General features: G+C 38.8%; 1 protein-coding gene across 1 annotated transcript in view; it reads left to right on the forward strand.

Moving 5' to 3' along the window:
• Positions 1-1,547: 1,547 nt before the first annotated feature.
• TPRG1 (tumor protein p63 regulated 1) overlaps positions 1,548-27,060 on the forward strand; it is a 124,198-nt gene continuing 98,685 nt past the window's right edge. The window contains exon 1 of the mRNA XM_036446694.1: positions 1,548-1,789. The gene's annotated coding sequence lies outside the window, so the exon portion shown is untranslated. The remainder of the gene's footprint in view (positions 1,790-27,060) is intronic.

Consider the following 27,060-nt stretch of genomic DNA (forward strand, 5'->3'; position numbering starts at 1 on the left):
GAAATCCAACCAGAATAGTTCCTAAGTACACCTCAGTTTCTTCTGTCATCCCATAAATACTATCTGATTTGTCCAGAGTCTGCTGAATAGAATAGAGAATTTGGGATGAAACATTTAAAAACTCAGTCATAAATATCCAACACTTTATATTTTGTCTTCTCCTTTCTTCCAAAAGTCTCTACTAGAGACTATGTCTTATTCATTTTGTTAAATCCTTGTCAATTTTGAAAACTGAGAATGGCCCAGATAGTTGCTCACTTGAATGAAAGCATCAACTGATTATGTTCTAGACATTGTGGAGGTAGTAAAAGACAGGTGGACGCATTTTCATAGTTTATACTGACTCTCAATATAGAAAAATCTTATTTGGGTTTTGAAATCAATTCACTAAGATTCAATTACATTTTATAGCAAATGTTGCTATGCCAAGTGTTATTCTAAGTTCATTCTCAAATGCTTCCTTTCAAATTCAACATACCTAAGAGAGTGATGATACCCCCCAATTTATAGATGACTAAAATATCAGCTTAAAATCATCAAAATATGATTTGCCATAGGGTGCAAAGACATTAAATGGCAGATAAGGATTCATTAATAAGTAGATATTAATTAATCATCATTATTTCAATATATATGTATTTAGTACGTACTACATGTTTATGGGAAAATACAATGTAGCCATTAACTTCAAAGGGCTCAAAGCATAGTGAGACATATTATACAATTAAGTGGAAAACAATAGCATGTGTCAAGTACTCTAATAGGACTACTGCCCAGAGATTCCAAGTACATGTGTAGTGTTTCTGTTTGTCTCAGAGATATACTACCCTACATGTCCTCTATACCTGATACAAAAGTAGTGATTATGCTGAAAATCATAAATATCCAGTAAGCCAAATCATCATCAAATAATTTGAATGTTATATAATAAAACTATAACATGTAAATTGACTGGACTGTGGAATGATTGGAGCTGCCCCCTGAAGGTCACTCAACACAGGAGCTGCCCCCTGAAGGTCAGTAGCTCCCACAGGGGGAGCACCACTCAGTCAGAAGTCAAGCTCATGGCAGACCACCATGGCAGCAGTGGCAAGAAGCCTCTTCCACCACCGCTCCCAACAGGAAGTAAGGAGCAAGGCATCCCTGACTGCGAGACTTCAGACTGTGAAAGGGATGTCTGACTGTCAGCTTAGGACCAATCCCAGCAGGTGGACATCTCCCGAGGCATCCAGGACTGTGAGAGGGTGCAGACCAGGCTGAGGGTCACCCCCCCGACCAAGTGCACAAATTTTGTGCACTGGGCCTCTAGTTTTAACAATAAAATTGTAAGCTTCAGATTTAAACTTTCTTACAGTTAACTGGGGGCACACACATTCCATGGAGGAATGGACAGAAGGCTAATCCTCCTCACCCCATCAAAATATTTTAATGAAAGAGGAAGCTGGCCAAAAAAATCCAGGACTTCTTGAAGGAGAAGACAGGAGAGAGAGGTGTGTCACTGTAGAACAAGAAAGGCCCCACCTACAAACCCAGTTCCTTGTCTCTGACAGGTTAAGTTCCACCCTGTAAATATCCTCAGTCCTTTCATTGACCCTTTGTGACTGAGCACTTCATACTCAACCCACTCAGTGAGGTGAGATTCACTCTGAGTGGGTGATAGCAACCAGGGCACCCTCCTGTTTGGCTTTATCTTTGCTAGCCACACCTCTACCAGCCACTGGCTGTTGTCAAATCCCCTTTGTCCAAGAAGAGAAAGAAGAGTCTTAAGGATCAGCTACAACCTAGTCAGGTAAGACCAAATGTCTTGTTACCAGTTCTGCAAAGATATCAGATTTCTCTCTATAAACTGACTGCTCGTGTCTCTTAGCCTGCATTTCTTGTCACCTCTGCCATTTCCTTGCAGTTCCAAGTAGGCCTATAGTTTTCCATGACCATAGGACCATCCACTCTTCTTCACTGCCCATGGTTGATGAAATTTGTAGACCAGCATTTCTAAGCCTATTCAATCACCTGACACACTTATCTATAAGTTGATTTTTAAATATTAAAAGCAGTGCAATTGGTATAATTTTCTCTATTCAGTGGCTTACTGAACTGACGCTTGGTGAATTAGGGTGATTTTTTTTCAAGTTTGATTAGCAGGCTAAGGCCAAGATTAGGTTTGATTCTTCCTTCTCTCTCTACTATACCATTCAACAGGTCATACTTTATCTCAAAAAGCCAAAAGAAGGGAAAAGGGCTTCCTGAACTGTCAAATGACAAACATAAGGTATTATTTCCTTGCAGGCAGGATGGGAGGGATATTTTTTAATTCATCTGAGATTTTATGATGATATATAGGCTCCATCAAATAGGGCTATTTTTAGAGAACAAATGAGACTATGTATGTAAAGGGGCCCTGTAAGCTAAAAAGTGATATGCAAATGCAGGAAGATTACTCCATGGAGCCTGAAACATGCTCTGGCTCTCTGTGTAAGATAACTTTCATTTAGACTGAATGACACTCTCCTAATGTCAGCAGCTGCATTATGAGGCATAGATTACAAAGGCCCTGAGGAAATATTTAGCTTTTCAGTCGTACTGTGATATGTGGAAAAGCAAATCTCAACAGGAGGGTACAAAACACCTCCTAAATCTCTTCAAATTGACTCCGGCAATTTTCCCTCTTATGACAGCTATCATTATATAGTATTGTTCTACTATATAACAAGAAAATCTCATCTTCAGTTATTATGCAGTTTATTTTTTAAGTAATAATTTTAGCAATCATTTTTTCCTTCATTCTCAAAAAGTTGTGTCATTCTTAGTTGTGGAAGTAAATGTTTTGTGTGTGTTTATGTGTGTGTGTGTGTGTGTGTGTGTGTGTCTGTATGTCTGTGTGTCTGTGTGTTTGAGTTTGTTATGACAGTACTAATATGCATCCCATGGGTTGAAATGCTACACAATCTTTGGCTGACTTCTGAATATTCTTAGTGTCTGTCTAGATCTAATGTACTTACAGGAATCACATATTCAATTACCTTATTCTAAACAGAGAAAATGAAGTCCAGAAAGATGACATAATGTGAACAAGGCCAACAGCCAGTGGTCATTAGATCTGTAGGTCAAATGCAAGTCTCTGATTCCTTTACTGCTAATGGCATTGAGAAAATGGTATAGGCATCCTTGGATAGAAGCCTTAACTGTGTCATTTTAAGGCTTGTACTGACTATCCTTTAAGCTTCCTTTCCATTAAAAATTTTGGGGCACTTTGGCCTTTACTTGTCATCTAGTGGAAATATTATACTCTGTGGAATAGGGGTGTTATCCACAAAAGCATCTTTCCTTACTAACTTGTTTCTTGTGGAATATTTGTTTCAGTCAAATTTTGGAACTTCCCCTTTGATATAATGTTGGGATATGAACAAGCAGTGGTGATGTGTTCATTTTATTCAACCAATATAGGATCTTCTAGGATCCTTCTAAAGAGGTTTTGCTCATTTTAGAACTTGTAGTTGGTCTTTTATTCAGAGATGTAGAATCTAATGGCATGGTTGAACTTGAGAGTTCCTTTAATCGAGGGGCTGCAGACCAGCAGCCACAGGTGACTACAGCATACAGATTTTTTTTTTTTCCTGCAGTGAAAACAAAACTGAGATAGTTTCATAGTTGCAAATATTTAACATTCAGGAAATTTCTTATAAAAAGCAGTTATCTCATTTTTCCCCCCCAGGAAAATGAGATCTGGTAATAATGGATCCACATTCCCACATGGTAAACAAACACTAGGTTTGGGTAGCATGAGTTTTCTCTAGAAAAGAATAAAGTCTATCTGTTTACAAAAGTGATGGAGCATGTATGACCGAATTCTTCACAATCCCTGTAGGATTTGAGTTTGTCAATACTGATCACTTTCAACCTCATGTGTTCAAACCATTCTCTTCCAAGGGAAACCTAGGTCTATATGTTAGGCCATGCTACTGGTCAATGGTATGAGGGAGTAGATGAAATAGATTATTTGGCCTTAACCTCTCAGTATTTAAATGTCAGGAGAAGAAATGACTTCAGCAGGAATTAACATTGGTCTTGATACTTATTCAGGATATTAATCCAGGTAGTGAGTCTCAGAGACTTGAAAGTTAAAATATTAGGCAAGGCGATTCAGCTTCAGCATCATCTCCAAGAGCCTACCAAAGTAAAGAAAGGAAAATTGACAAACATAGGGTAATACTTTTTATTAAAGATGCCAATGACATAACTATAAGAACAGAAATGATGATGTCTGACAACACATGAATAACACCACAATGCCCTGAATTCAGGGGGAAAAAAAGTGGTCAAATCTTAGAAACTACCCCAATGATGTGTTTTCTATAATCAATTCATTAATAAGATAATTATCTCTTGATCACTTGTGGTATATACCACCCTAACCTTGAGGACTAGGGATAAAGAGCAATGATCCTTCTTCAAAGGGGCTTATTAGTATTGAAAATGTGTACACAAATAATTTCAACACAGGGCAAAATATGATAAATAATGCATGACGTTAAAAGCAAATATTGTTGGTTTTACTGAGTAAGGATATATTCATGGCAACTAGGTAGGATGGCATCAGGGATGGTTGTAAGGAGGAAAGCATGTTTGACCTGGGCTTTGGACAGATAGAAGTGAAATGAGTTTACAGTAAAAGAATCATTTAGGCAAACTCATAAGACAGTACTTTCATGATAGAAAGAATTCTCAGGCTATTTATGGGACCAGTGGGACTGAAAGGGGGGTGAGGCTAGAAATTTGGGTCTGCAGCAGATCCTGGGTGTTGAGTGACAGACTGAGTTTCAGATCAGGCACAGCATTGATAACTTGAGTAGCATTACAACTATTCACTGAACATTTTGTCCAAGCTCATGACCATCCAAATCTGCAATTTGGTAGTGATAGAAAATCTGTGTAGATATCACTTAGCTCTGCTTTAAGTTTTTCAGAAGAATTAAGAGAGAAGAAAACACTTATAAAGACAGATGACAGTTATCAGCTGCTTAGTGAAGGAGATAAGATGTAATGTACAATGGAATTTAAAAGATAAATGTGCCCTGACTGGTTTGGCTCAGTGAATAGATCGTAGGCCTATGGACTGAAGGGTCCTAGGTTTGATTCAAGTCAAGGGCATGTACCTTGATTGTGGGCACATCCCCATTGGGAGGTGTGCAGAAGGCAGCTGATCAATGTTTCTCTCTCATTGATGTTTCTGACTATCTCTCTTCCTTCCTATCTATAAAAAATCAATAAAATATATTTTTAAAATAAAAATAAATAAAAAGATGGATGAGCCTTAGCTGGTTTGGCTCAGTGGACTGAGTGTTGTCCTGTGGACTGAAAAGTTCCGGGTTTGATTCTGATCAAAGGCACATACTTTGTACCTTGGTTATAAGATCCTCACCAGTCAGAGTCCTGGTTGGGGTTCCTGAAGAAGGCAATCAATTGATGTGAGAAAAACACACCAATATTTCTCTCTGTCTTTTCCTCTCACTTCTACTCTCTCTAAAAGTCAATGGAAAAATATCATTCAGTGAGAATTTTTTTTTAAAAGAAAGGAATATTGATGGAGATATTTTTAAAAATACATAGAGCAAATGTAAGAAATATTTTGGATACAAATATGGTTAATATTTTTAAAATAAAGTCTATTCCTTTGGTTGCAAAAGTGATGTTATATAAATTATAACTTGTGGGATGTGGAGGGTTATGTTTAATTGATAGACTTTGTTCTTTGGTTTGAGAATCAGTCATCCTTGTGAAATAGGTATAGAAGGTCCTTGAATATCCTGGCCCTAAACTCTTCCATAATAAACATAGCTGGAGAATTCTACAAGTATCTGAATGTTCCACTGTAGCTCATAGAATTCCTCATGGGTTGAACAGATGGTTCTGGTCTTGTGAAGAGCTGTATTAGTCACCCCCAAAATGTTTCACACATACCCCAAGATGCTTGTGTAATTAACCAAACTTATCTCATTTTCATGAACATTGTTGCGTATGAGATTGGTTCTGAATTATACATATACATATCTCAAAGACCTTTGCTTCAAGGGATATAGCTAGGTTATGTGCCACAGAGTAAAATGAGATATATGAACACGATTCATTCATTTAAAACTATCTCACATCTATTCAATACAAACATCTGTTTAAGAATTATTCATTCAAATTGTTTATTAAATATGTGTTTTAAAGTTTGGAAAAAAAAAAACATCAGTGAACAAAAAGAAATAATTTCTGCCATCAAGCAGTGCACATCTAATTAGACAGATGGAAAATAAACAAAACTACGGTAGTCAGTTAAATCCTATAAAAATAAATGGTAATATGCAAATTGACCCAACAACAGAATGACCAGAATGCCCTCTGCCTCTCGCACAGGCTAGCCCTGCCCCGACCAGCCCCCTGCCCCAGGTGGTCTGATCCTGATGGCTCCCATCAGGGTCCAGCTGGACCCCACCAGAGAATGAATTGGTGCACTGGGCCTCTAGTATATAATATATGAGATGTAGAAAGAAATAGAACAGAAAAAGGGATAAGAAGTCTTAGAGAGTTGAGATTTTAAAGAAGGTGCTTAGGGAAGAATGAATTGTTATCTGAGTAAAGATCCTAATGATAAGAGGAAATGAGCCAGGCAAATACCTAGAAAAAAGAATCCCAGGCAGTTGCAACAGCTAGTGCAAAGGTCCTGAGGCTAGGAGTGTGGCTTCTTGGCACCTTTAAGGCATAAGGCATAGAATGAATTGAGTGGAAAACTCTTTTTAAATAAAGTTAGAATAAATGATGGTGGAAACAATAATGAAAGACTCTGAAAGACATAATAAGAACTTTGACTTTCTTTTTTTTTTATTGTTTAAAGTGTTACAAATAGTAGTACATATGACACTGAATAAAAGAAGAACCATTTTAAAATGACATAATCTGACTTACTTCAAAGGGATCCCTCTGCTTGTGGGTTAAGAATTTATAAATGTGGGGTGGGGATAGAGCAGGTAGAAGCAGGAAGTTCATTAGGTAGTTATTGCTATAGAACAGATGAGTGATGTGGAAGCTTGGACAAGTAGGTAGTGGTGGAAGTGACAAGTGATTGGATCTTGTGATGACTCCAATATTTTTGCTGAGCAACCAGTAGAAAAGAGTGGCATTTATCCTAGATAGAGGAGACTATGAGAGAAAAGGTTTTATGGGAACAGCAGGAACTTGCTTTTGCACAGGTTAAATTCGAGATGTCAAGTTGTGAGCTAATACATGAATCTGGGATCCAGTGAAGGTTTCTGAGCTGAAGATAAAAAATAGGAGTCATCAATATACATGATATTTATATCAATGACACTAAATTAGATCACCAAAGAAGTTATTGTAGACAGGAAAGATCAGAGGCAATGACTGACATGAGGTCTATAAGGTTTTGGGTTAAGAAGGTGAGGATAATTTAGTTAATAGTGTACCAAAGAGGAAGAGGCATGGTGAGTGGAGGTGGTCCATGTCAACAAAGAGGAGGATTTTATCACTAAAATTGTTTAGAATCCCCAGCACATGGTATAATGAAAAGTATTTTTCATTTGCATTTTCTATAAACAATTTGCCCCTTAATCATTAACTGCATCCTGGATCAGGACACAACTACTACTCCGACCACCCTCTCTGTCTCTTTCTGGTTCCACAGGAACCGGAAAAGGAGATGGAGAAGGAGTAGCTGGAGTGGTGGGCGAACTCCAGGTGAGCTTTGTGTGTTCTGGTATCCAAGTGAAGAAATCTTTAAGGAGGAGAGAGTGGTCAGGCAGCACAGATGCACTGAGAGGTAGAATGAGATGCTGTCATAGATCTGAATGCAGCAAAGTTGGTGTGTTTCAAGAGAGAATAAGAAAAAAGGAATTGGAGCTGGTGACTATACATGTTCTTTTTAATATTATAATATTATTTGTAACTAGAGTCCTGGTGCACAAAATGTGTGCACAGTGGGGGCAGGGGGATGTCCTCAGCCCAGCCTGCACCCCAATCTGGGACATCCCTCTCATAATCCAGGACTGCTGACTCCCAACTGCTCGCCTGCCTGCCTGCCTAATTGCCCTTTAACTATTTCTGCCTGCCAGCCTAATCACTCACTAACTACTCCCCTGCCAGACTAATTGCCCCTAACTTCCTTCCTCTGCGGTCCTGGTCACCCCCAACTGCCCTCCCTTGCAGGCCTGATTCCTCCCAACTGCCCTCCTCTACTGGCCTGATCACCCACAACTGCCCTGCCCTTCTGACCATCTTGTGGTGGCCATCTTGTGTCCACATGGGGGAAACTCTCTTGACCACATTGGGGCAACTATCTTGTGTGCTGGAGTGATGGTCAGTCTGCATATTTCTCTTTTATTAGATAGGATAGAGGCCTGGTACATGGGGGAGGAGGGAGGGTAGCTGGTTTGCCCTGAAGTGTGTCCTGTCTCAGGGTGGGGGTCCCCTTGAGGCATGTGGTGGCCTGGGTGAGGGGCTTGTGGTGTTTTTCAGGCCAGCCACATCCACTGTCAGCCCAAGTGGAGGCCCTGGGACCTGGGCTTTATTTATATTCTATAATTGAAACTTTGTAGTCTTGAGTGGAGGCCAAGTCAGGCCAGGGTGTGCAGAAGCTTGGCTTCCTTCATCACCAGGGAAAACTTAAGCCTCCTGCTCTCTCCAACTCTGTGGCTGCTGCAAGTTTTGTTGGGATTCATTTATCTTCTATAATTGAAATTTTGTAGCCTTGAGTGGAATCTAGTGCCTGCCAGGGTATGTGGAAATTTGGCTTCCACCATTGCTAGGAAAACCCAAACCTCCTGCTCGCTCCATGGCTGCAGCCATCTTGGTTGGATTAATTTGCATATTCATTCCTGATTGGCTGGTGGTTATGGCTTGTGGGTGTAGCAGAGGTAGTGTCAATTTGCATATTACTCTTTTATTAGATAGGATGGAATCCAGAGAAATGGGTGCAAGCTGGCTTTTTTTTTCCTCTTAAGATAGAATTAAGAGAATAGAATACATTTTTGTAGAAATTGTAACATGATTGATACACATAGATATTTTATTTATCTGTCTACCCCTGTGAATTCGTCCTGCTAAGAGTTACACTCTTACATTTTTTTCCTCCAGAGAAGGAAAATAAGTCTCAAGAAGTTGGAGAAATCTGCCTCAAATTATATAACATATTAATAATAGATGGGATTCAAACCTGGGTTCTTAAAGTCAAGTTCATTTTCTGTTTAGAGTCTTAGGAGGAAAATAGAACTCAGCATCTGCATCAGTGAAAACTTATAAGAATGGCCAAAGCCTCAGGTTGAAACTCTGTAGGCCAGAAAATGGGAATGCAATTTCTTAGGCCTATAATAATGGACTGAGTTTCACATTAATTGCTTCCTTTAGTGGCGGATTTGTATCTTTTACTGACATTATGCTACACCTTTAATACTGTCTGCTTTCTGTCCAAATTCTTTCCATTTACATGGAGCTCCTAAACTACATTTCTGGGTCTTCAACCCTACCTTATTCTGAATTGATACATTGCTACTTCTTAAGCAAGGGTACACTGAAATAAATATTATTTAATCCAGTCCTGGGCAATATGTACAGGTCACAAAGCTTTGAACACCATTTGTCAACCCTCCTCCCATCCTGTCTCATGGCAGCTATTCTCTCCCGTCATGGTCACCATAGAAAGGCAACTCCTGGAGTAAAACATTACCATTATTTTTCAGCAGCAGATCACACTGTGACTGTTTAGTGTTTGGTTTTGTGCAAGAGCTCTTTTAGATGTTTGTGTATCCAGACAGCTCAGTCTGTTTCTATGGTATCCTTATAATTCTCCTATTTCCCTTTGTACAGATTCCTATCTAGGGCTTTATCCAGCCTTCTGTAATTACCTATTTGCAGAATGGATTCTTTTACAGGCAATGTACTCCTTAAGGGCAGAAATTGTATTGCTGGTTTTCTCCTACTCTCTGCCTCTTCCTTTTCCCTAGCATAGTGCTTGGCACAGAGAAGATTCACCCAAAAATGTGTTTGAATCATTAAATTAAATTGAGCATTTTGCACCATGTAGAGTTAATCTGTCACAGGAGCAAAAGTGGATTATTCAAGTTCAAGATATTCTTAGATGCAGAACTAACAAATTAGGCAAATCAAATTTATAATCACAGAAGCCACCTGGAGTGGCTCATTTTGCTCTATAATCAGAGATATACAAGCCCATGTAGTGGTTATGTCCATTTTGAAAATTTCACATCAACATAACTCATGTCTATAATCCCTCAGTGGTGTCAGTATAATTAACAGCTGTTGATATAGTAAACATTGGTTTGATCATTGATTTTTTTATTTTTTTATTTTAAAATATATTTTATTGATTTTTTTTACAGAGAGGAAGGAAGAGGGATAGAGAGCTAGAAACATTGATGAGAGAGAAACATCGACCAGCTGCCTTTTGCACACCCCCTATTGGGGATATGCCCGAAACCAAGGTACATGACCTTGACTGGAATCAAACCTGGGACCTTTCAGTCTACAGGCCGAGGCTCCATCCACTGAGCCAAACCAGTCAGGGCTAATCATTGTTGTTTTAATAAATGAAGAACTCTTGTGAATCAGTAAGACAAAGAAGATGCAAGTAATAAAAATACCCAAACAGACACGCTCAACCCAACCTTACAATTTTACAACTAAAAAATATTACAAATTAAAACATATTGGACTCATTTAAACCATTAACTATGATTTTTTAAAATTATAAAATCCTCTTCTGACCTAAACAAAAATGAGCTTTATGTACATATATTTCAAATTTTTTATTGAAGTATAATTGGCATATAGTATTCCCCCTTTATCGAGGGGAAATACATTTTAAGAACCCTAGGCCCTCAGTGGATGTCTGAAACCACAGATAATACTGAAACACATAGGTATGTATGTTTTTCCTAAACACACATGCTAATAAATTTTAATTTTTAAATTAGGCACAATAAGAGATTAAGGATAATATAACCAATAATAAAATAAAAACAATTATAATAATATACTGTAATAAGAGTTTTGTGAATGGCTTTGTGGCTATTATTAAGTAATCCCTGGACAAAGGAATGAGTCATGTCCTGGGCAGGACAGAGCAGGAATACACAATATTTCATCACGCTACTCAGAATAGCACACAATTTAAACTTTATATTTATTTATGGAATTTTATATTTAATATTTTTGGACTGTGGTTGACTGCATAACTAAAACTGCAGAAAAGTAAAACCATGGGTATATTTTTGGGAGCACATGATGCAATGATTTGATATATGTATATACTGCAAAATGATCACTACAATACACCACAGTAAGTCTAGTTTATACCCATCATTACGTAGTTACAATTTAAGTTTTGACTGTGATGAGAACTTTTAGAATCTCCTCTATTAGCAACTTTAAAATATGCAAAAAAGTATTATTAACTATGATTGTCATGCTGTACATTCCATTCCATGACTTATTTATTTTACAACTGGAAATTTGTACCTTTTGACTCCTTTTACCCATTTTTCCTCCCCTTATTCTCTGCCTCTGGCAACCATCAATCTGTTCTCTGTACCTATGAGCTTGGGGTTTTGTGTTTGTTTGTTTTAGATTTTACATATAAATTAGCTTCATATTTTACTGAGACTTAAATTGCTACATTTCTGGGAGAACCATATGTACAAATTTGGCCATATGTACCAAGAACCTTAAATTTGCAAACTCTTTGACCCAACATTTCTATTTTAAGAGTTTGTACTATGAAAAGAAATAAGGATTATGAAAAAATTTTCCCTACATGTATCTTCAGTTCACAGTTGATATAAAAGCAAAGTAAAAAGGAAGCAACATGAATATGGGCTGAGTTAAATAAATATGACTTATTGTATAATGGATCCCTATTTAGCCACTAATATGCTATTGTAGGAAATTATTTATGTACTGTACAGTATAGCACAGTGGTGGAAATAGGCTTGAGGTCCAGGAGAACTTTGATCAATGTGGAGCTCTCATCACTTACTGTGATCTTGAGCAAATTTCTTAACCTTTCCAAGATTCAGTGTCCTAATCTGTAAAGTGAGGCAAATTATAATACATGGACCATAGGCCTGTGGTAGGTTTGAAATTAGCCAAAGCAGTTAAAGCCAAGTATTTGAAAAACAGTAAGCTCTTAATAAGCATTGGGCACCATTGTCAGTATCAGTATTCTTTTCAATATGTTAATTGTAAAAAGGAGCTTTTGAAATAATATTTACAGCATAACTCCATTTTTGAAGTATAAAAATTATATTATCCTATATAATAAAAGCCCAGCAACCAAAATGGTGGAATGACCAGAATGACAGGATACCAGGACAATCAGGCAGGCAGATGAGTGGTTAGGGGCAATCAGACAGGCAAGCAGAGGCTGTTAGGGGTGATTAGGCAGGTAGGCGAGTGGCAGGAGTAATCAGGCAAGCAGGTGAGCACTTAAGTACCAGCATTCCTGGATTTCAAGAGAGATGTCCGACTGCCAGTTTAGGCCTGATCTGCTATTGGATCAGGCCTAAACTGGCAGTTGGACACCCCCCAAAAGGTCCTGGATTGGAGAGGTTGCAGGCTGAGCTGAGGGACTCCCATACCTCCTGCATAAATTTTGTGCACCGGGCCATTAGTCAATAGATAAATGTAGAGGTCTGAAAGGATATACATAGATTATTTTACTTTCTTTTCCTCATTTATTTTCCTTTTTCTGCTTTAATGTGTTCTACAACATAACTGGGAAAGTTAAATGTGTCCAAATAATCATTAACCTCAATCTCAATAAATGAACATCTGTCGATGAACTTGGGGTTTTGTGTTTGTTTGTTTTAGATTTTACATATAAATTAGTTCTTTATCACTGTTTACTTCATTGTCAAGTCATTAAAACCTCACTGTAGCATTTTTTCTCAAGACCATACATCCAGACGAAACTGGTTTGGCTCAGTGGATACAGTGTCAGCCTGTGGACTGAAAGGTCCCAGGTTCCATTCTGGTCAAGAGCATGTACCTTGGTTGTGGGCACATCCCCAGTAGGGGGTGTGCAAAAGGCAGCTGATTGATGTTTCTCTCTCATCGATGTTTCTAACTCTCTATCCCTCTTTCTTCCTCTATGTAAAAAATCAAATATATATATATATATATATCATACATCCAGTGGCTGGCAGTGCTAGGCTAATTACCTCCAGGAAGAGAGAGAGAGAGATAGAAGTATCAAGGATGAGAAAGACTCATTGATTGGCTGCCTCCTGCACACCCCACACTATGAACTGAGCTGCAACCCAGGCATGTGCCCTGACTGGGAATCAAACTCAGGACCCTTCATTCCACAGGCCAACAAAATTATAAAAGCCCAGCAACCTCACTGAGCCAAACCAGCTAGGGCACAATAAGTACCTTTAAGTTTAAATATCTCTAATTTAGGATTGATGCTTAAATTATTACCCCCTCTACTTGTTGCTAACCTTCGTGCAAGAAGGTCTATTTTTTATTCATCTTTGAGTTGTAGTTGCATAGTCAACTAACAAAATCATTCATTCTAGGTGAGATGAATTCTAAGAAGTTGCTTTCACTAGTGAAGGAATCTGGAAAGCTATAGCTGGGTTGTTTCAGAGGCTGGAGAAGAAACCTTGGTCCACAAATTTATGGTTGGTCTATGTGGAAGAGAGAATTTCACTTGGCATGGTCCAGGTCTAGCTGGATGGAACCTCATATTAGGTAGTTCAATACTCTCTGAAGTGCAGCTACCATTGTTTGACGGGAACAGCTAATAACAGAGGAGAAGTTCCTACCATTTAGTGTTTTCTTGCTTGTTAAATTAAAAACAAAAACAAGATAATGTCTTATTCTTACTGATTTTTTTTTATCCCTGATGCTCTTAAAGATGTAATTTTAAAAAAGGTTAAATTTTTTTAATTCTCACCTAAGGACATTTTTTAAAAAATCAATTTTAGAGAGATAGAAAGGGAGAGAGACATCCACGTGAGAGAGAAATATCAATTGGTTGCCTCCTGTACACACCCCAACCAGGGATCGAACCCCAACCTTTTTTTTTCTTCTTCATTTTAGAGAACATTTATTAAAGCTGGGGATAGTAAAACTCTCTTCTTTGATATAGAATGGGAGCTGCACACCAGGCTCATGTGGAGTCCTAGACTAGTAGAGCTGAAAGGAAATTTGAGGACCAAATGGCCCAATAGCCTTCTAGACCAGTGAAAAATAAAAACAATACCCTAAGAAAAAAATGACTTACATATGAACCCAGATTTCCTGACTCCTTCTACTTAAAGGCTTTCTCCACAATAGCTAGTTGTCATACACTGAGTGGCCAGATTATTTTGACCACCTGACATTTGTAGACAAATTAGCTGTACATTACATAGTATGAAATACGATGGAAGCTGAAGACCTGTTTGAACATCTTTGCAGTCTGCAGTTACTAAAATAAAATGTCTCCAATTTGCACAGGAACACCGGGATTGGGCAATCAAGCATTGGAAAAAAGTCATGTGGTCCAATGAATCATGTTTCCAGTTGCATCATACAGATGGCAGAGTGAGAATTTCATGAAAACAGCATGAAAGCATGCACCCCACATGCATAAGTACAGCTTTTCAAACTGGTGGGGGCAGTGTTATGATTTGGGGCATGTTTTCCTGGCATTATTTGGGCCCTTTAATTCATGTGGAACAATGTCTGAATAGCACAATATACCTAAATATTGTTGCTGATCAAGTTCATCCTATCATGTTGATGGCTTATCCCAATGGAGATGGCTTCTTCCAACAAGACAATGTGCCATGCCATGGTGCTAGTATTGTGCAGGAGTGGTTTTAAGAACATGAGGGAGACTTTACCTTGCTTAGGTGGCCCCCACAATCACCAAATCTCAGTCCAAATGAGCATTTGTGGGATGAAGTTAAAAGAGCCATCAGGCAGCTGGTTCCAAAACCATTAAATCTCACAGAACTGGATAGTGCTATTCATCAGGCATGGTGTCAGATTCCTTGCATCACCTTTCAACACCTCATGGAGTCAATGCCGAGAAGAATCACCACAGTATTGAAGGCAAAAGGTGACTCAATGAAGTACTGATTGGGGGGGTGGTCATAATAATCTGGCCACTCAGTGTATATTCTATTCCTAATTATGTAAATTCATCTTTAAAAGATTCAGTAGATTATTAGTCTTCTCTAGCTTTCCTTTTGCTCCAACTTTTAAAATTATGTTTTGAAATTCTACTGTATTTTAGGTATTTTGCTAGGCCCTTATATTCATTGGATCCTCTTATTATTATAATACTGTCCTGAAGGTAAATATTGCATCCACTACAGATTGGAGGAAACTGAGGCTAAGCATTTTTAAATTTCTACCCAACCTCAGGCAGCTGGTGACTTGTGGAATCTGGATCAAAGCCCAGGTCTCTCTGACTCCAATGTTCCTCTACTGTGTCAGTCTTATTCCTGATATGGGAATTGGTTACATTAAATATATCAATTTATGTCTTTACCATTCCTGTCCATCATCTTGTGGAAGGCTTGGCTTAATTCTTCAAACATGTGTGTCTCTTGAGTTGTAGTGAGTGATCATAATACATCACCCACAAAGTTGTGTTTAAATCAAAAGGACATAGTTCCAGCTCTAATGGGGGAAACTAAATTGCATGACTTAGCTAGTTCTACTATTTGGCTAAGATCCCAAATAAGATTGAAATTTCACAACTGAAAACAAACAAAAATGAAAGTTTTGCAAAAATTATTTTAAAAATATGCATGAAATGAAAATACATTTCAGGCTGAAGCACTGAGGTCAGAAAAATTATTCAAGAGTTTACAGGCATGGAGGATATTTAGGACCGTGTTTTAGGATATGAATTTACTTGGCCAGGCCTTTTCTCTTTATTCCTTCTCAAAAAGAGATGGGCTATATTATGACTTTGAATTTAGCATAATATAAGAGGGAAGAAGGAAAGTATTTTACACTATTTAGACCAATGTTTTTTAATCTGGCCTATGCCAAGGTCAGGCTAGTATGGAGTGGCTCTTGTTGACAGTCCCCCGCTCATTACCCTTCCCCCTTTAAAACAGGGGCGTTGCTACCTCTTCCTTCTCCAATTCCACATCACTTGATGTGTACTTTTGTGGAGGAAAGTAGAAATTCTGTCAAATGACTGTTCAATCCATCTGTAACTAAGGGCTTTGTCTTCAGAAGATTTAAACATTGGAAGTACATTGGACACATCTCTCTAAGACAAGTATTTCATCCACCTTTATTTCTTATGTAATTTACATGACAAGTTTGTAACGTCTTGGCCAATATAGCAGTTTCATCACTTCTTGTGACAAAACTTGCTCAAGAGACACTATCTTTCTCCATCTCACAAAGCTTCATTTGATTTTGTTTCCTGTATGCAGTCTTTGCACATTAGTGGAGAGATAAAAGTCATTGCCCAATAGCCCAACTATTTGTATGTAGGAATAGTCTCCATTTGGTATACATTTTTGTTTTCTTCTGACTCTAATTATTGGAGAATTTCTGAAGGCCAAATTTGGGTATATATTCTGTGTGAAACAGAATCTTTTCTTTCCCTCTTTGATAATGGGAGCTGGAAAATGAGGAATCATTGATAAAAATGTAAGTGCTAAAATAAAAAATCTTTATATTTTCATTGGTTTGAATAGAACTAATACCTTATTTCCTCATTTTGTCATCTTTATAATGTTTTTAATGTAGAAAATTAGAAAATAAAATTAGGCATAAAAACATGATAATCCTCCCTAACTGGTTTGACTCAGTGGATAGTGTCAGCCTGAGGACTGAAGAGTCCCACTTTCAATTCTGGTCAAGGGCACATGCCTAGGTTGTGGGCTTGATCTCTAGTAAGGGAGGGTGCAAGAGGCAGACAATGATGCACTCTCATCATTGATGTTTCTTTCTCTCTCTCCCTGTTCCTTCCACTCTGAAATTCATAAAAACATATATATTAAAAACAAACAAAAACACAATAATCCCATTTTATTCCCTCTACCACCCATAAAAGGCAATGCTAACATTTTGGTGGCCATCATAAATGTTCGGTACACACACATACACACACACACACACACACACACATACACTCTAGAGGTCCAGTGCACGAAATTCGTACATGGGGGCAGGAGTGTGTCCCTCAGCCCAGTCTGCACTCTGTCCAATCTGGGACACTTGAGGGATGCCCTACTATCCGTTTAGGCCTGATACTGGTGGGATCAGGCCTAAATGGGCAGTCGGACATCCCTCTCACAATCCAGGACTGCTGGCTCCCAACCACTTGCCTGCTTGCCTGATTGCCACTAACCACTTTTACCTGCCAGCCTGATTATCCCCTAACCATTCCCCTGCCAGTCTGATTGATGCCTAACTTCTCCTCTGCTGGCCCAATTGCCCCTAACTGCCCTCCCCTGCCAGCCTGGTCACCCCCTAACTGCCTTCTCATGTAAGCTTGGTCATCTCTAACTGTTCTCCCCTACAGGCCTGGTTGCCCCCAACTGCCCTCCTCTGCTGGCCCGATCACCCCTAACTACCCTCCCTTGTCAGCCTGATCACCCCTTAACCACTCCCCTGCCAGCCTAATTGATGCCTAACTGCTCCCCTGTTGGCCTGATTGCCCACAACTGCCCTTCCTTGCAGGCCATCTTGTGGTGGCCATCTTTGATCACATGGGGGAGGCCATTATATGTGATGGTCAATTTGCATATCCCTCTTTCATTAGATAGGATATCTATATTTTATTTGTAGAAAAACTAAGGTCATGCTATGTCCTATTTTGTATGTATATACACACATACCATGGTTGTAATTCTATTATATTTGTACAATATTAATTGCAATGTCTACATAATATTCTATCAAAATTATACTTATGTAGTTTAGTTAAAAAACAGTTTTGCACCCTAACTGGTTTGGCTCAGTGTAAAAAAAAACAAAACACAAAAAATAGTTTTGCTATTTTTAAAGGGGAATTGGCATAAGAGATGCACTTGGATTTTCTATTAGAAGATGAGTTAAAATAATAACTAGCAATATTACTTATTTTAAATGATCTCTATTTCTTCTTTTTAAAATATATTTTATTGATTTTTTATTGTGAATTTTTTAAAATATATTTTATTGATTTTTTTACAGAGAGGAAGAGAGAGGGATAAAGAGTTAGAAACATCGATGAGAGAGAATCATCAATCAGCTGTGTCTTGCACACCCTTTACTGGGGACATGCCCTTGACCGAATTCAAACCCGGGACCTTTCAGTTCACAGGCCTACGCTCTATCCATTGAGCCAAACCCGTTTCGGCTCTCTTTATTTCTAATGTTAAAATATACTAATGCATTTCTAATGACATACAGGTTAATACCACTTTCTTTATCATTACATCTAAATCTATAGATAGGTAACATTACTAGTGAGCTAAAGGAGCAATATTAGAGATACCTATACTGGATGTTATGTTGAACTAGCATAAGTAAGATCCCTTCTAAATTGAAGATTCTGTGTTCGGTCACTCTCCCAATATATCTTCCAAAGGCAGTCACTGGTCTTTGGTAGAAGAATTACAGATGCTCCATGATCAAACAATACTGGCATTTGGAGCCTGACATTGCCTATTTAGGTGGGATAATATTATATTAACTAGAAATAATATTGGGTAGTATAGATTGGTGCCAGCACATTAAGAAGAATAGTTAACAGGAAATACATTTTGGGGACATATTAAAGATTTCAGTGATTTCTTTAAATACCACAAAGTGTCATAGCTGAAGTTCTTAGATACAGAGATACTGCCAAACAGTATTACTTTGGGCTAACCTACTTTTGGTGACACATCTCAAAAGAGAAGCTCTAAGGAGTGGTCAGATTTACCCATTCACTTGAATTTCCCCATTCATAGGACATATTACCTCAATATATAAGCCACAGATGTTCTTTCACTGCCTTTATATCTGAAAGGATACTTGAGAGGCAGGAATGACACAGGAAGTGTGTTTACAGGTAACTAGGCAAGCATCAAATTCTGGCCCTGTGGGCTTCAGTTTCCTCTCTCTGGACCCCTGAGCTAGGGAACAATTGCCTCCAGGAAGATTTGGCACATCCCTGGCCCAGACACATTTCCTCTCCTTACTGCCACTCCCACATCTTCCCAGTGACTTCATCGAGGTAAGAATCATCCTTTCTAAAAGCTTTAGATAGTGGCACTTTCACTTTGGTAGACTGCAAGAACCTCTGCTCCAATATTATTTTATTGCCTGCTCCTTCTATCATAATATACTAATAGTTCTTCTAAAGATGCAAGATGAATTCATTCCATCATTTACAAACTACTTTCACAACTTTTTCATTTGATCTTCACAAAATATATAATAGAATAAGCAGAGCAGGCATCATCAACATGTACATTTTCACAGATAAAAAAGTTGAGGGGTATTATTACACATATGTATGTACACTTAATATATGAAAATGAAATTACTGACTATACTTAATGATGCCTGTTTTTTATTGATCTCTCTCTCTGTTCTATACCCATACTTCCTCTGAATTCCTTTCTGAGTAAAATCGTACATTTATTGATCAAGACCAACATTATACCTCCCCCAAGAAGCCAGCCTTGAGATACACATTCATAGAACAAGAAAAGATTAATGTCACAGGCAGCATTTTTATTTCCTCAGTGTATTTACTATTTATTTTTGTACTTTTATTCAATGCTTTAACAGTAGCTGTAGTGAGTCTCACATAAATACATATACATTTATTCTTATTTTTATACTAGAGGACCAGTGCATGAAATTTGTGCACCTGGGGAGAGTCCCTCAGCCTGGTCTATGCCCACTCCAAGTTCGGGAGCCCTCCAGGGATGTCTGACTGATGGCTTAGGCCCGCTCCCTTAGGAAGGACTGGGCCTAAGCCATCAGTCAAACATCCTTAGTGCTGCCTTGGAGGCGGAAGAGGCTCCTGCCACTGCCTCTTTGCTTACTATCCATGAGCCTGGCTTCTGGACCAGGGCTGGGGAGAGATGTGGCAGGTTGGCCAGCTGAGGAGGGACCATGGCATGTCTGGCTCATCTCTCTCAGTCCTGATCAGCCGAACCCCACCAGCAAACTAACCTACTGGTCAGAGCATTTGCCCCCGGGTGATCAGTGCATGTCAGTGAGTGGTTAAAAGGTCTTAGGATATTGCACTTTGATGGTTGAATGGTCAACAGGTGGACTGGACACTTAGCATATTAGGCATTTATTATGTAGGATTCCAGACTAATTTATGTACCTATGTGCATATATAATTATATTTTCTTAGACACATATATTTTTTATTTTGTTCTCTTACTGAAATACAAAAAATGAAAGGGCCTTTTGTTACAGATGTTACTGTATCTTTTTTTTTTAAATGTGTTCAGCTTATTCACATTCTTTCTTTATATATATATATATATATATATATATATATATATATATATATATATATAATTGATTTTTTACAGAGAGGAAGGGAGAGAGATAGAGAGCTAGAAACGTCGATGAGAGAGAAACATCGACCAGCTGCCTCTTGCACACCCCCTACCGGGGATGTGCCCGCAACCAATTTACAAGCCCTTGACCGGAATCGAACCTGGGACCTTTCAGTCCGCAGACCGATGCTCTACCACTGAGCCAAACTGGCTTCGGCAAGATGTTACTGTATCTTATCTATGTCTCTGATCTAACAACCTTCACTAATATAAACATATTCTTTGGAAATCTGAACTCTCCATTTTTCTTATATCATCTCAGATGAATTTGACTATCATTCTTAAAACAAAACTGCTTTTATTTATTCATACTTCTACTCTGGTCTCCATTATTTCATGTGAAATATCCTTTGCCTTTTCCCTTTCTGAGTGGAGCTCTCAAATCCTCTTAGAATCTTGTAGAACATGCTAAATTCCAGATGTTAACATTCTAACCTATGTGGAGTGGAAATGGATAAAAGTTGTGTTAGAATGATATTAGTCCAACACTGTCTCATATTTAATTGTTTTGTCCAATTCAGTATCTTATTTATCATTCATTATTTTAGGAGTTCAATGTATAATTTATTGTTAAAACACAAATTGCCTTTTAGTTATGGTGACCTGATGAGAAATTGGCCTGCTTTTAAGATTCTTGTTTCCCCTTTCTGATGTTGTTTCATCCTTTATAAGTGTCTACTACTAAATACTTTCCTTTGTTTTCAGGATAAGCCTCTCCACTCTCCCCTTGATTCCTACACCTGGTATCAGAAAAGGGTCTCATATAACACTTACTCCTCAGGGCAGTGTTAGGCAGAAGAGAGTTTTTCCTTCTTCTGCCTTTCTCCAGTGGTGCAGACACCTTCTGTGATATTGGCTGTGACTGAGCTCATTATGCTGCACAAAGGTTTCAATAGCAATGGGCTTCTGAGAGGACAAACGAGGGCATGGTTCCTTCCATCACAAAGCTCACAATCTACTCAAGGAGATTAATCCCAGGCAATGAGTAAAGAGCTGGTTGAATAAAGATTATGGTGCTTGAGAACACAGAAAAATTGCATTTTTAAGTTGCCATTCATATTAAGTTTGTGGAAACCTGTGAGTGTGGAACCTGATTTATAAGAAAGTGTTTCAAATTTCTTGTCAGGTCTGACTCAATCACACCCTAGGAGAGAGATTCACTCAGCTATATCTCCTTTGTACTTCTATCATGAGTACTCCATGGAGTGGGTATATTTTTTACCAATCCATTTGTCTAGCTAATATATATAATTAATGCTTTCTATGTGCTATCCTCAGTACTGAGGATACCACAGTAAACATTACTCAATCCCTATCACTAGATCTTATGTACTAGTGGGGAGAATGTGAAAGGTAAGACAAGCTATTGTAATAAGTAGCTACAATATAATATGATAAATACTGTCATAAGAATAAGCAAAGTCTATAAGGACAAAGAGTAGGAGCCATTTAATTCATGAGATAAAGTTTGTCAGGGAAGCCTGCAGCTTTTTTCTAATTTGTGAACAGTGCGAGTTACTAGGTAAAGGAAATGAGAAGGGGCTTGGTGAATTTTGGGGATTATAGGTAGAGTAGTATTTCTGAAGCATAGATGAGAGAAAAAGAGAGAGGGAAGAGAAGGTGAGACATGAACATTTATAGGTCAGTAGGAGTTCAAATCATGAAGGTCTTGCCTGCCATGCTCAAGAGTTCATATTTTATTTAGAGTGCAATGAGGATTTATTCACGTTTAAGTGATCAGTGACACAATTCAATTTGTACTTTAGTAAGATTAGTGTTTCTGCATGTGCTGAATATATTGGAGAGAGACCAGTTAGAAGGTCTTTATAATAATCCTCAAGACATCTGTTAAGGCTGTGGCAATAAGAGTGGAGAAAAGTAGAGACTCCAGTAGATATTAAGGACTTAAAAGCTGTAAGATGAAGTGCCTGATTTGATAGTATTGGGCAAGAAGAGGGAATCAGGCCTGGGAACCAAATAGCTGTGATCTCATTTACTGAGATTGGAATAAACAAGAGGAGCAAGTTTGTGGGGGGAGGGGATAGTAAGAAGATGGTAATTTCATCACTGGATATGATGAGCTGGAAATAAATTATGTTAAACTAAGATGGCATGTTTAGCTAGCAGACAGTTGAGTAGGTGAATCTGTGGCTTGGGAGAGGGATCTGGCTGAGGATACAACATGGGAGTCATAGATTTATAGGCCATTGCTTAACAATGAAAGCATCCAGAGTGCTCTGATAAATATCAGTATATGAGCATAACCAATGATCACAGTGGAAAGGTGGGGAGGACCTTTGCTGGGGTGTGGGGGCAGCTGGGGAGAGGTCAATGGAGGATAAAGTAGATTTATGTAATACTTTAAACAATAAAGAATTTAAATTAAAACACACACACATCAGTATATGAGATATTGAGAGTCTCTGTGAGGAAACTATAAGCCATGACCATGGAAGTAGAAACAGAATCTGTAACTCCAAGGAAAATAAGGAAATGAGAATTCCAAGAAGGATAATCAAAAGTGCCAAAAAGATCAAAGAAGATGAAAAGTGAAAAGTGTTCATTAGATTCAGTCATGAGAGATTTTTTGATATTTCAAAGATATGTTGATACTAAAAATAATATTTCTTTGGATTAAAGTGTGAGAGTTAAAATTAAATTGAGACAGCAAAGGTGGGTCCTTTTTTGAGAAGCTTGGTCATGAAAAGCAAGATATCCAATCATCCACTCCTTGTGCTTTCTAAAATCAAATGGAATAAATGTACCATTTTTCTTATGGAAACTTTAAATATCTTAAAAGAGTGATCAGTGTTCTCCACATTTCCTCTCTTCAACTGAATTTCTCCAGTTTTCTGTACTTTTCCTCTTGTGACACATTTGGCAGTCACTCACCATCCAAGTGATGACCTTTTTAGAAGAACACCATCATTTCACAGACCTCAAGTAAAAAAGACCAGTCAGATAATGAAAAGAAAAGAGGGCGGGGGAGGATTTGAAAAGCATCTGTTGGTACCATAATACAGAGGGAAGGTGATTGTTTTTGTGAGCTTCAGAGCTGTGTCTTTGGGACAGCTTCTGAGAGCCTGGCCTTACGGAGACAGGAGAGAGCTAACCTCAGACTCCAATAAAAAAGAGTCTCCATGAAGAGCTGGTTTCTCTTGGTTCATAGACCAGCTAAGCCTTCCTAGAACTTTGGGACAACAAGAAACAGAAGAAAGAGAAGCCTAAAACATGGCACTTCCTTTGACTTGCTTTGTGACTTGGTAAGTCTAAGTCATTTCCCTGCTCCCATCTGAACATCTGGTTTCTTATTTATAAAGTGAGGGTGTTGAGTTAGATGATATCCAAAATGCCTGGCAGAACTCACAGATCTTATCATGTGAAACCAACTGAACATTCACTTTGAGAAAAATAATCCTGTCAGGGTGCCAGTAACATGATATTTCTGGACCTATGTGATCATTACATGGGCATGCTTATTTTATACTTCATTGGTCTACACATTTTTAACTTTTGAGAGCATGTCATATTTTAATAAAAATGTCTATAATAAAAATTCCATTAAAATAATAAAGAATATAGTTTTATTTTCATTTTTTGAAGGGAGATGGGGAATGCTGTTGTCAGCATTTGGAAGCCTTCCCCTGAATGTCATAAAACCTGTACGTGAGAGTCACAGTTGGTGCAGCAGGAAACCCAGGCTTTGGTGTGACTTCCTTAAACAAAGCTCCCAGCAGGAACTTCTGGTTGTGGAGTGTATGAAAGTGTTCCAGCCCAACACCAGGAGTAATGCTCGGTAGGTAGGCAGTAATCCCTGCTGGACAGAATCCACACACTTCTCTGTCCCAATACCCAGCAAAGGGGCTTGTTCTGTTGCCTCAGCATTGTCACCATCTGATTTAGTAGATTCAAACTCAAGGATCCGTTTATCTCAGAAAGAGAAAAAAGGTGAGAGCTGCAGTAAGGATTGTTGCCCTGACTTAATTGATTTCTCTGTTCCTTTCTTTTTCACTTGTTCATGAAAAAAATATTTGAGGGTTTATAGCACCCCCCTCCCCCGCCCCACACTCCAAAGTACTTCTTCAGGACTAAATTCTTTATCCTGGGCAGTTCCTTGCATGTTTCCCCTTCCTTTCTTCCTTTCTTCCTTCCTTCCTTCCTTCCTTCCTTCCTTCCTTCCTTCCTTCCTTCCTTCCTTCCTTCTTTCTTTCCTTCCTTTCTTCTATATTTCCTTCCTTTCCTCCTTCCCTTCATTCTATCTTTTGAAAGGTAGTGGAGAGGCTGGTGGTTTAACCCCATTATTATCTTACCTCAAATGCCACCACTTTTCTCTCTCCTCCCTGTCAATTTGCTACTGCCTGAGATAAGTCACTGCATGGATGCAGCTGTACAAGGTTAGCTTCTTTCTACTTTTAAATACATCTTCAGCCAGAGCTCCCCTGACTCACATATCCTGGTACAAGTTCACATTAATAGCTACCACCAAGATTTATCTTTGAGGAGGAACTCCATTAATTTGGGAAGTTTAAGGAGAGAACTGTGAGACCTGGATATATGAGTAAAATTATATATTATTTAAAATAATAACCACAGACACTAGCAAAAAATAAATTATTACTCTGGAGAAAAAGAAGCAGATGGATGGTGCCAAGCTGGACTACACACAGTGTGACTCACCTCTCCATGACATTTCTAAATCATTAATGAAGTTGTTGATCTCAGGACATTTTTGAGGCAAGTGGAACTTGTACAGTGTGAGCCCATGCCCTGCATCTGGAGAGAACTGTCCCAGCAGGGAAGGAGGTGTGACTGAAGGAATACAGAGGAGATGAGAATAAGATTTCAGACTTTCACTGTGTTAGACAGTGATAGTTTTGAGCAAGTGTTACCAAGTCTTCAAGGAATGGGGGCTGGAGTTGGACAGGGGGCATCTCAGTTATGCACAGCATATTATCTGCTGTTTTTTTAACACACCCTCCTCTTTACATTTCACACCTTTGCCTGGAATGTTCTTGCCCATCCTCTAATATGCAGTCAGATATGAGGTGCCTTTATTCACACCTCTACCTCTCCACACTCTCTATGCCCTCTCTCCAGCCTGATATTCCCATCTCCTGTTTCCACCGTGTTTTGTGCATGTTCTCCTGCTAGGTATCCATCACATAATCCTGTAATTATCTGCTCATGTTTCCATCACCTCCACTAGACTTTTGCACTTGGATAGATGAAAGATTGTGGCATGTGTTTCTATGTGTGTCTGTGTGAGGGTATGTGTGGGTGTGTACAGAAGATGTTTCCCTTCATTCCTCACACAGAGCTTCATTACTCAGTCCAAAAACATTTACTGAGCACTCATGTCTGAGGGATGAGGTAATGTGCAAATAATAGGGGGTCAGCCATAAGCCTTGGCTTTCAGATCTCAGACTTAACAGAGACAGCAGGACATCCATTCCTCTGTTTGAGAACTTGTACTGAGTGCCTACTCTGTACCAGGCCCATGCCAAGTACTGGCTTAAGATAAATACAGCACAGTTTCTTCTCTGGAGTTGCTCACGGCCTGGGAGTAAAGATAGGGAAGTAAACACAGAGCAGTGTGACAAAGCTACAGGATTCATGGATTCAAGTGCTACCATAATCCCTACAGGGTGAGCAGTGAAAGTGTTCATGGAAATGTGTAAGAGAATTAATCTCCAGGAGTCACAATATTTCTGTAGTCTGACAAGCTTCTCTAGTTAATATTCTTATTTTTATTAACTAGAAGCCCAGTGCAGAAAACATGTGCGCTTGAGGGGATTCCCTCAGCTTGGCCTGTACCCTCTTGCAGTCCAGAAGCCCTTGAGAAATGCCCAGGGAGAAGTGGGCCTAGGATATCAGTCAGACATCCTTAGCACTGAAGCAGAGGCAGGAGAGGCTCCCACCACTGCTGCTGGGCTCACCAGTTGTGAGCCTAGTTCAGGGCTTCTGGCTGAGTGGTGCTCCCCCTGTGGGAGCACACTGACCACCAGGAGGAAGCTTCTGCATTCTGCTGTTGACTTAATTTGCATATTAGCCTTTTATTATGTAGGATTATTTTTCATATTCATTTTTATGAAACTAACAAATTAACATCTTGTGTGAGGAGCTCAGCTAACCTCTAATTTTTTCCCCTTCTTCAAGAATAGTTACTGAGGCTCTAGCATGTCTTTGGCCCTGGCCTCACCTGGGTGAGGTGCTCACTGCTCTGCTATTGATGTCCCTAGCAGTTTTCATCAAGGTGGATAAGTATTTATGTTAGCAAAATCCAGAAGCCAAATGCCCCAGAATCTTAGCAATAGGTGTCCAAATTTGTGACTACCATTATAAGTCTCCTCCTCTGACCCCACAGAATTTTAATCACAAGGGAGCTACTTTTTGTTAATTGGAGCAGCTTAATGAAGATGAGAATGAGGGAAACCATATATGAGCAACCTCTATAGGCTTAGATCTGGAA

This window comes from Pipistrellus kuhlii, unplaced genomic scaffold (genome assembly GCF_014108245.1).
Source record: "Pipistrellus kuhlii isolate mPipKuh1 unplaced genomic scaffold, mPipKuh1.p scaffold_m20_p_2, whole genome shotgun sequence".
NCBI lineage: Eukaryota > Metazoa > Chordata > Mammalia > Chiroptera > Vespertilionidae > Pipistrellus > Pipistrellus kuhlii.